At 37.1% G+C, this 11770-nt stretch overlaps 2 pseudogenes; one reads left to right on the top strand and one right to left on the bottom strand.

The window, feature by feature from the left end:
- Positions 1–1668: 1668 nt before the first annotated feature.
- LOC111370187 lies at positions 1669–5089 on the top strand (annotated as a pseudogene).
- A 413-nt stretch (positions 5090–5502) lies between these two features.
- On the bottom strand, positions 5503–6901 carry LOC111370890 (annotated as a pseudogene).
- Positions 6902–11770: the final 4869 nt, after the last annotated feature.

The raw sequence follows: 11770 nt of genomic DNA, 5'->3' as shown, positions 1-11770 counted from the left end.
GGATGACAATTTTCCTGTTTCTAAAAGTTGAAGGAGCGAATTGCTCCAAAAGAATAGTTAGATGACCCAATTGCTATTTTTGGAATGTTGAAGGACTAACTTGCTTCTAAACAATAGTTGGATGATAAATTTGTGTTTCTAAAAGTTGAAGGACTAAATTACTGCTAGACAATAGTTGGATGACCAATTTCGTGTTTCTAAAAGTAGAGGGACAAAATTTGTCCCTAAAAAATAGTTGGATGACCTGATTGATGTTTCCTAAATGTTGGAGGACTAAATTTCTTCTAGACAATAGTTAGATGATGAATTTCGTGTTTCCTGAAAGTTGAGGCAGGAAATTCCTCCAAAAGAATAGTTGGATGACCAAATTGAGGTTTACGGAATGTTGAAGGACTAAATTGCTCCTAGGAAATACATTGATGACCAATTTCGTGTTTCCAAAAGTTGAAGGACGAAATTGCTTCAAAAGAATACTTGGACGAACCAATTGGTATTTTCGAAAAGTTGAAGGACTAATTTGCTCCTAGATAATAGTTGAATGACATTTTTCGTGTTTCTATAGGTTGAAGGATGAAATTGCTCCAAAAGAATAGGTTGATGAACAAATTGCGGTTTCTGGAATGTTGGAGGACTAATTTGCTCCTAGACAATAGTTGGATGACAATTTTCGTTTTTCTAAAGGTTGAAGGACGAAATTGCTCCAAAAGAAAAGGTTGATGACCAAATTGCGGTTTCTAGAATGTTCGAGGACTAAATTCCTCCTAGGAAATACGTTCATGACCACTTTTGTGTTTCTAAAAGTTCAAGGACGAAATTCGTTGTAAAAGTAGTTTGATGACCTAATTGAAGTTTCCTTAAAGTGGAAGGACTAAAGCACTAAAACCTAAACCCTAAACTGAAACCCTAAACCCTAATAGGCTAATATCATAAACCTAATCCTAAATTTCAATTGGGTCCTCGAATCATAGCTTCTTAAAACTTTAAGGACTAATGTTTTAACCCATACCCTAAATCTTGAAATTTCAATTAGATCATCTAGCTATTGTGTATAACTAATTTAGTGCCTCAACTTTGGAGAATTCGTCCTTCGCCTTTTATGAAACTTCAAATTGGTCATCTATGTATTACTGAGAAGCCATTTAGTCCTTCAACCTTCAGGAAACTTCAATTGGGTCATCCAACTAATTTTTCAAAAGCAATTTAGTCCTTGTACTTTTAGGAAACTTCAATTCGGGAGTCCAAGCATACTTTAAAATTAATTTAATCCTTCAATTGCTAGAAAACATCAATTGGGTCATCCAACTATAGTGTACAAGCAATTTAGGCATTCACCTTTTTTGAAACTTCAAATTGGTCATCTAACTATTACTTAGTCGCAATTTAGTCCTAAAACTTTTAGGAAACGTCAATTGGGTCATCCATCTATTGTTTGAGAGCTATTTAGTCCTTAATCTTTTAGGAAACTTCAATTCGGAAATCCAAGTGTACTTTAAAAGTAATTTAATCCTTCAACTGCCAGAAAAACATCAATTGGGTTTTCCAACTATAGTATAAAAGCAATTTAGTGCTTCAACTTTTATGAAAATTCGACTTTTTTAAAAGCAATCTCATCCTTCGAATTTAATCTCGCCTCTAAACTCAAAATTTGTTACTTCAATTCTATACAAAATGGTGGATGAAGGACAAGGCAGGCAGCGAAGAAAGGATCTGAGAATTCCATTCTATAAACTTTTTGCTTATCTGGATAGGGTTGATGTTTTATCTTATAATCGTCGGAACAAATTTTGGTTGCCAATGGATTGATGCAGCCACTTGTGACTCTTATTTTTGACCAGATAATCAATTCTTTCGGAGGGACTGATCCATCTCACGTAGTGGACGAAGTTTCAAAAATGATTTTTTATTTTTCATACAATGGGTTTGAGATTATGTGTCCCATTCTAATTACAATTACTGCCACTAAATTCTGGTATTAAGCAATAAGTAATGTGAATTCCGTTGTGAGTAAACGTCAATAAGAAATAATTAATATGAAATGAATTTCAATGAACAAATTGCCTAAAACCAAAAGCCTTCCGACCCAAAAAATTTGGAATTGGGTTATATGGAATATAACTGATGCATAATTTAAATTATTACCTTTTTCCCTCAATTCTGCCATATTTGGGTGAAAAGTTTGGCGATGAACACAAAGTAATGGTAGTAATAAGCAATTCATAAATTGTGCAAAAAGAAGATTAAGCAAATTTTAGGAAAATGATTATCATCTTTATTCATGACATCTTACATTTTACAGCTTTGGCATGACTACCAGCTGAAATTAGTTACTTGAGAACCCGATTAAGACAAGATATCGAGTTCTTTGACACTCAAACAACAATGGGAGTGGTCATGGGGAGGATGTTTGGGGACACCATACTCTTTCAAAAAGCCATGGGCGAAAAAGTGAGTTCGAAAACTTTGAGTGCAATTCACTTATTTTGTCATAATATTAAGGAAGAAAAAGAAACTAAATCTTGTCTATTATATTCTCTTGTTGAGTACTATCTACCAGACTACTTGAACCTTGTTAAGAAATGATTTTCTCAGGTTGGGAAATTCATTCAATTTATGTCAACATTCATTGGAGGGTTTATAATTGCTCTGCAGAAGCTGGATATGTGGTTGAACAAATAGGAGGAGCAATCAGAATGGTAATTAAAATGCTGCAATCACACAGTATTAGTTTGCATTTGCACTCAAATTACAACTAAATTCCTGAACATTTTACTCTTCTTCTTAACAATTGTAGGTAGCATCCTTCGTCGGAGAGAATAAAGCAGCAGAAAAGTATGATAGCAAATTGCAAATAGCCTATACATCCACTGTTCAGCAAGGGTTGGCTTCTTGCATTGTTATGGATATTTAGTACTGATGGGCTTGCCATATGGCATGGATTAAAACTGATCATGGAAAAAGATACAGTGTTGGAAAGGTTATTGATATCATGATGGCCATAATGACCGGTGGAATGTAAGTAAAACATCAAATCTTATTTATTACTCTCTAGTTCTGTTTAGCAGTGCATACCAAACTTGCATTTATTATTAATTTGAAAGTAATGCAATCCGTAAATCCTTGAATCAGATCACTTGGACAGAATCTCCATGTATAAACGCATTTGCAACAGATCAAGCTGCAGCATACAAAATGTTTGAGGCCATTGAACAGAAACCGAATATTGATACATATGATGGAAGAGGAATTGTATTGGAAGATATGAGGTGAAATTGTACTTAAGGATGTGTATTTCACATATCCAGCAAGGCCAGAAGTGCAGATATTTTCAGGTTTTTTGTTACACGTTTTAAGTGTCCAAACTGCAGCTCTAGTTGGGCAGAGTGAAAGTGGGAAGTCCACAGTTATTAGCTTCTTGGGGAGATTTTTTGATCCTAATGCTGGAAAAGTACTTACAGATATAATTACTTTGAAGATGTTGAAACTAAAATGGATCAGAGAAAAAATGGCAGTTGCAAGTCAAGGACCAATCTTATTTTGAACTACTTTGAAGGAAAGCATATTGTGTGGCAAAGAGATGATTCTAATGAAGAGATTAGAACAGCAATAGAACTTGCTAATGCTACCAAATTCATTGACAACCTCCCGCAGGTAACAGGTCTTTACTGTTTTCTCGATTGTATAGGAAAGGCACAGATTATTATTATTATTTTAACATTGGCTCTTACATGTGTGGAAATAACAATAGCCAGTTTACAGGGGCTTGATAGAATGGTGGGTGAACATGGAACTCAGCTATCCGGTGGTCAAAAGCAAAGGGTTGCAATTGCTAGAGCTATTCTTAAAAATCCAAAAATCCTTCTTGATGAGGCAACAAGTGCCCTGGTTGCAGAGTCAGGACACCTTGTGCAAAATGTACTTGAGAATGTTATGACAAAACAAACAGTGGTTTTTGCACATCGTCTGACAACTATAAGAAATGCTGATCATATAGCAGTAGTGCAAGTTGGAAAACTCGTAGAACAAGGTATAAACATCACAACTTGTTAAGAAGGTGCTAAAAATATTGATAACATTGAAGGAACAGGCTTACAAAAAATGGATTCTACTCTAGACTACGCCTTGTTCTATGAAATGCTAATCATACGGCGTAGTCTTCCCAATATTTGGACTCTTACTTTCTTCAACTCTTAAAATTGGTAAGTTGATACAAAGAATTCGTTCTTTCTCATTCAAGAAGGTAGTGCACCAGGAGATTAGTTGGTTTCAACATGTAAGATTTAAGTATCCAACACGGCCAGACATCCAAATCTTCAAGGATTTGCGCCTAAGTATACGTTCTTGGAAGGTATTATTCACTCAATCAAATAGAGAAATATCTGTTCTCTCCTATCTTGTTTTAGATTGTCATTTTTCTTCAAACTTAGGTAATTTTTGTTTTTGCAGACAATGGCTTTAATTGGAGAGAGTGGAAATGGGAAGTCCATAGTTATCAGTCTGATAAAAGGATCCTACAACCCTGAGTCCGACCAAATATTCTTAAATGGAGTGGAAATCCGAAAATTCAAGCTAAGTCGGCTGAGGCAACAAAAGGGATTAGTGAGTCAAGAACCTATTCTTTTCAACAAAACAATTCGTGAAAACATTGCTTACGGGAAAACAGGGGTTACAACTGAAGAAAACACCATTTCAGCAACAAGAGCTGCAAATGTACATAGCTTCATATCAGGATTGCCTCAAGGATACGATACTAATGTTGGGGTGAGAGGAACTTGATCGTCTGGTGGACAAAAGCAAAGAATTGTAGTGGCAAGAGCAATATTGAAAGATCCAAAGATAATTTTGCTTGACGAAGCAACAAGTGTACGGGATGCATATAGTCCAGGAAGCCTTTAGATAGATGGTGAACAAAACTACTATCGTTGTAGCTCATTGCCTGACTACGATAATGGGAGCAGACACCATTGCTATTGTGAAGAATAGAGTGATTGTTGAAAAAGGAAGTCACGACGTGCTTATGAAAATGAAAGACGGAGACTATGCTTCATTGGTTGCTATATATATATATAAACCATTGATTAATTACTACTAACTACACCAGTCACTTAATCCAGTATCGTCTTGGCAAGACATTGTTGCCTAGCAAACTTCCCAATTCTTGTCTTGGACTTAATAAGATTAACCATAATTGAAAAAAATCAAGTGACGAAATAATTAAATATTTCAAGAACGTGTGTTTCAATGCAAAGTAACATTGCAACTTCTGACATACAATTTCCTTCATTGTTACGCCTCTATGTTTGAATTTAAATGGGCTAATCAATAAAGGGGCCTCATTTGAATAACAAGACTTAAATCATTCTTCTACTAGGACACAAATTTATTCAAATCTAAGCAACTTGATTTTGGGTATAGATAGCAGCTGCTACATAACTGTTAGCAGATACCATATTTCTCATTTAATTAACTCAGCATACATGAATCAAGAACCAAATTGCTCTTAATCTAAATTCTCATGGTGTCCAGGTATGATTTCCCATCAGGTTCCCGCAAAAAAATCCTTTCATATAATCAACAAAGCTGATCCTTTTAAATTTTGCTGGAGGGTCATAAGGCTTGGTTCTGGGCCTAAATCACTATCTATATTTGGGTGGAAAAATGTGGCAATGGAGAGCCTTTCTTTCTTCGAGTTGACAGTTGCTCGATGTTCAATGCTTCGGTAAATTCTATTTGTCACAATCTGTCAAAGCATGTAATGATAAGATCCAATGGAACCGATAAACAAACTCAACAAATCTCAATGAATACAACAGAATTTATAGGCTATAGCATATAAATGGAGTGACTTTAGGCCATTTGGTTATGTACATTTACCTCCAAGATGTCTCCAATGTTGATAACAAAAGCATTAGGTAGTGGTACAACAGGAATCCAAGCTCCATCTTTCTTAATCTGAAGACCTTCAATTTCACTGACTTGGAGGAGGATGGTGAGTCCAACTGCATCAGAGTGGGGGTTAAGGCCGGTAACAAGCTCCGATTGGGGGCAGGGAGAATAGTAATTCATCCTCATTGCTTTCATCCCTTCTTCAAAAACCATATTCATTTCCTCAGTTTTCATTTGTAAAGCTTTAGCCATTATGTCTAGGATTTTCATGGCATGATTTTTCAATTCTGCGGCATATTCATCTATTGCATCCCTGCAAAAATCAAGAATAAAGGAGCCAAGTAAAAACATTTTTAGTACAGCTATCTGATGATATTAAACAGTACAAATACACGATACGTGTTTCTACCTGGACTTAGTAGGAAGCTTGGAAATTAAGTGAGGCTTTCTACAGTGAATTGGTAAGGTGATTGCAAAGAATAAGTCTGCCCAATCAAGCTTTTGCTCTTCTGATACAACAAAGGCCCGTCCATAACCCTCTATGTCCCCTGATTGTTGACTAAACTTCTTCTTTTCCTCTATTGGGAGACTGAAGAATTCTTGAATTTCTAACTTCATTTTCTCCACCTTTGGAAAGCTAACCCCATGGTTGATCAATTGCAAGTAGCCAATTATGATCATATACAACAATATCCAATAGAAAATACTAATCAACTGCAAGTAGACAGTTGTAGGAGCCAATCGTGCTATATATTTTAGTTGTTTCTGTGCATACCTGAAAGAAACCCCATTCTTTGCGTGCAGTGTGCAGTTTTTGAAGTTCTGCATCCATTGAATATTTCTCCATCAGCTTTTGCATATCAATCACAGGAATTTGATTTTCAGTTAAGGAAGAAACAAGATGATCTTCATTAGGACGCTGGTATCTTGGTGGAATAGTGGTCGATTTCTCCTTAGCCAATTCTTGTACATTAGGCACTTGTAAAGAACTATCTAGCTTTTTAAACTTTGGTTCCATCTGCCGCAATTTTGCCAGTGGTCACTCCCTCTCCTATCATTGTTCTTCTCTCCAAATTATATTACATTTGTTCTTCTCTCCTAATTATATTACATTTGATCCCTTAAAAGTCAAAGACTGTATCAAACATTATTAGGCATATCGCAAGAATATCGTGCTAATTTGGTATTTTCAAAGGTCCCACTGAATTGTGGAAGCGAAAGCAGGTGGTATAAGCATGATTTTCCGAAATGGAAAACTTTTACCGGTAAGTAAGATTTACTTATAGTCGGTCAGCCCACACCTGTCCAATTAAGCATCCCACCAGACATTTACTAGAGGACATCTGGTTTCTAGATTGAACTTGATAGTCCAGTCTGATTTAGAAGCAATGGAAGGAAGAACTTTACCTGAAGAGAAAAATTGCAACCTTGATTACCTGATTTGGGAGTAAAACCAGGAAAAAATATTACTTTAAATTAATCCAATAAAACAATCAAGAGTAGTTTTCAATAGATTTTTTGTGATTTTTTCTATAATTAGATATTGAATTAGTGATAGACATTTTTTGCCCGATAAAAAAATTAAAGAAAAGGAAATGGAGCCCACTACTTGACTTCTTAAGCCCTTGTTTGAGCTTCATTCTTGTCAAAAAATGCATTTTTAAATAGTGTATTAATGAAAAATGCATGGTTAAAAAAAATGAAGAAATGTTTTGAATTTACATGTAATATTATTTTAATGAAAAGCATGTGATTGAAATGGGTCAAATAACTATTGAAAAATATAATTTGATGAAAATAATGGGGACCAAACAATGGCTAAATACCAAAATTACTATTACTTCTTGTAAAACGTGGTTCTAAAACCCATTTTTGGAACTGAAAAACCGTTTCATTTAATTGGCCACTTGGCAAGCTGGTATTGGTCACTAAGTTGCACCTGGATTTGTGCTTTCTCTTGTGTGATTTGGAACGTTGGTTTAGATTGCTAGAAATGGATCTCCCGTTTTCACTTGATTGACTCGAGGGGTCATTTTTGTGATATACGAGTCGTAAAGTTTTCATTTGGTTTTCTCTCTCTGTTCTTTGATAGCTTTCACTCTGAAAAATCTTGTTCTTTGATTGTGTTGACACACTAAAAGTGCAGCCCAAATCGAATAGCTCAAGGAATGAAGCCCAATTGAGGAATTTCCAAATCAAATAGCCCAAAGAATGAAGCCCAAATTGGGCAATTCAGGATAAAGGCCCAGACAGGGTTATTAATGAATGCAGTGGAAACCCACGAATGCAGTAACATCATCGTCCAAGCTTGCAAAATGCCCAAAATCTGAGCGAATGGAGTGTCTTACAGTCGCCCAGAGCGATGACCCTGTTCTCGCCCATACCTTCGAATCGCCCAGAATCTTAGCAAGCATAAAATGTTATGGTTATCCAAAAATGTAGTTATTGAAGCAGTTATTGAGTAACCTTCTCACATTAGACGATTCAAGGAACCCAGTTGAAGGCGGTTGAACAACAAAGAGTAGTGGCAGCAGTTAGAGAGGCAGTTCCATGACAAGTTAGCCACCAAAAAAGAGAGTGGGTAGTTATACAGCAATTTAGCAGTTTCTAAGCGGTTGTCACGAAGAAATCATCAAAGGAATATAAATGGAAGAGAAGACATAGAGAAAAGGAGCTGGAATCAAACACTCTCAAACAGAGAATATGTAATTTCGATTTCTTAGTTTAAACTTAAACATTTCTTTCAATACTCTTGTGCTTGTGCCCCTTGGAGGCATTCTGTTTAGTTCCAATCGTCCAATAAAACACTCCTTTTTCGGACTTTGTCTCAAGAGGTTTGTTCCTTACACAATCGTCTGATCCCTTTTTAATTGTTAGCGACTTCCCGCGTGAAACGATTTGGCACGCCCAGTGGGACCTTGGTGTTTGGTGTTGAAGATACAAAAGGTGAAACAATATGCCTCACAAATCTGATAAGGAAGCAGCAAGTCAGGGAGGAGTCCAGTCTATAATCAAGCTATATGAGGAGCAGCATAGCTCTCCATGAACAGAGGGACAGAGTCAGAGAAGTCACAGTCGTTACAAACCAATGACAGAGTTGAGTCTTCGAACCATGCGTGCATTACTTGGAGAACTCACACAGGATGTCGTTGAACAGGTAAATCTACGAGATATTTATAATATGGAAAGATTTACCCAGAGTGGGAATGCACATTATGACAACATGGCCAAACAACTGAATACTTTGAATGAAATAATGAATAAGTTAGTAGGCCAAATTTGTCAGCCAGTTGTGCCCCTTGCAAATCACTTTCAAGCTAGGACAATTGTGGGACATAATTTCCCAGTCCTAAGTCCAAATCAAGGGATAGAACCACCTTTTTGTCCCTCTACTTCAAATCAGGGGATGGTGTAATGCCAAATCAGAATAGTCGTAATGGTACAGCTAACTTGGGGGGTAGCCTAAATGTAAGAGATAATGTCCTAAATAATTGACAAAATGCCCCACGTATTAATGATGGAATAAATATTCAGGCTAATGGTAACAATGGCCCAAATCAAGGCAACTTTGTTGCCAACCAAAGACCGATCAACCAACCTGTAGGAATTTCATATGACCCCATCGTTATGTTGAGAAATCAAATTATGGAAATAGTACAGGATCAGATGGCTTTTGGAGTACGTCCCGTCATTAGGCCGATTTACACAAAGCCATATCCTGATTGGGTAGATCAAGCATATACATGGCCTAGAGAGTATAAAGTGCCAGAATTCTCACTATTTACCAGTTTAGGAGAGGTGTCTACTCTAGAACACAGGGTGATTCACACTGCAAAGTGGTGAGGTAACAGACTACCATAAAATGAGGCTTTTCCCTAGTTCATTAACAGGAGTAGCTTTTTCCTGGTTCATCAATTTTGCCAGTGAACTCTATTCAAACATGGCAACAATTGGAGCAATTGTTCCATGCTCAGTTTTATAAGACTGAGTCTGAAGTTACTTTGGCTGATTTGGCAAGTCTGTGTCAAATGCCAAACGAATGGGCAGAAGGTTTCCTTCAAAGGTTCAAGACAGCAAGAAGTAAATGTTTTGTACATTTGCCCGAAAAGGAATTTGTCAAAATCACTCAAAATTGTCTAAGCTTTGATCTGAAAAAGAAATTCCAAGACAAGGAATTTTCTGATCTTTTTCAATTGAGCGCAAACGTGATTAGGTATGAACGATTAATAAGAGAAGAAGAGCAAATGAAAAATTCTAGCAAGGGGACTTATTATAGAGACCCAAATTTTGATGTTCATGCCATTAATGACGAATAGTACGATAAAGCCGAAATATGTTTGGTCGAATTGATTAAAGGAGATACGTATACTTGTCCTATAATGGCTGAACCTAGGCCGTCGGGCAAGGATGAGCCTATAAAAGATGAAAACAAATAGGCTAGAACGTTCTCGTTCGATGTAACCAAAGTTGACCTTATATTTGATAAACTGTATAAGGATAAATAGATAAAGTTGAGCGATAAACATAAATTGCCAAGCACTGAACAAGTTAAGGGTAAAAAATATTGTAAGTGGCATAATGCATGGTCACATTTGACTAAAAACTCTTTGGTTTTTCACCATGTGTTACAGGATGCCATTGAATCAGGACGAATTACATTCGAGGACTAGAAGAAAATGGCAGTGGATGAAAACCCTTTTCCACAGCCACTTGGGGTGAACATGGTGACGACTGGTTTCAAAAATAAGTTGCCAAAATTCAAGTTGGTTATAGATAACGGGGAAGAGGACCCTGGACCACATTCCAGTGTCTTTGAACGTATCAAAGGGAAGGAACCCAAAAAGGATGAAGACGTTCTATGTGCAAGGTGCAAAAGAGAAGTGAATGCAAACACAGTGAAACAAAGGATATGGCAGCATCACCATCGCCCTAGCTTTTTCCCAAACGCTCAGCCTGGTAGAGGGCGAGATACATCATTCTATAGGGGACCGCCTTTTAAGAGGCAATTCAGGCCAGTAAATAATGGGAGAACATTCAGGCCACAGCCTCGCCAACCAAATGTATGGCATTCATTCCAATATAACGCAGGAAGGGTGATATCCTTCAACGAGATGACTAGAACCCAACAAAGGCGTTTTCAATGGAACTATGGACGAATGATGAGGCAACAACAGGGAATGCCACGTCCTAAAGTGCCTAAACTACTCGAGGTAGCCAAACAAAATATTCTCAAAGACAGTGAAAAGACTGGTACAGGTGAATTAATGGAAGAATTGCTAGAAACTTCTTCTGGGAGATCGAAGTTTGAGCGAGATAGAAGAGATGGAGAAGACCCAAATCAGCTCCTTACTATTCGGTTCGGTACGTTATCTCCTGTCATGGCTAATAATTCTTACTAGCCAATGAGTTCAAGAACAAAGAGAGAGAAGAAGAAATGGAGGATAATGAAGAAGAAGCATGTGGGCTGGAATGTGAAGAAGGCCAAACTTCTAGAGGGGCCTACGATGATGAAGGGGATGATGGTATGATGGACATCGAGAGGAAATTGATCTGGAAGCAGAAAGAAAAAAGAGAGGGGTATTGCACAATACTCTGTTGAAGCAACTACATCGAGAGGGGCTTCGTGAAGTGGACTTGTTGGGAGAACCGTTTGGGCGTTCTTTTGATTATTACGTGCTATACGGGACGCTCAAAAGGAAAAAGAGAGTTCCTCGCTCTGAAAAGTATGGATCGCCTCCAAGAATAATGCCTCCTCCCACAGGTTGGATAATCGAAGAAGAAGCATTAGAAAACAGTAAAAAAGAAATTTAGGAAACAGAAGCTCAGTGCGACATACTGTACTTTGATTTATCACAAAGGATAACTCGACAGAGGACAAACAGGAAGT

The sequence above is a fragment of the Olea europaea genome, chromosome 21 (genome assembly GCF_002742605.1).
Source record: "Olea europaea var. sylvestris chromosome 21, O_europaea_v1, whole genome shotgun sequence".
Taxonomy (NCBI): domain Eukaryota; kingdom Viridiplantae; phylum Streptophyta; class Magnoliopsida; order Lamiales; family Oleaceae; genus Olea; species Olea europaea.
The sequence above is the reverse complement of the archived record's forward strand: the minus strand, read 5'-3'. Positions and strand labels throughout refer to the sequence as shown.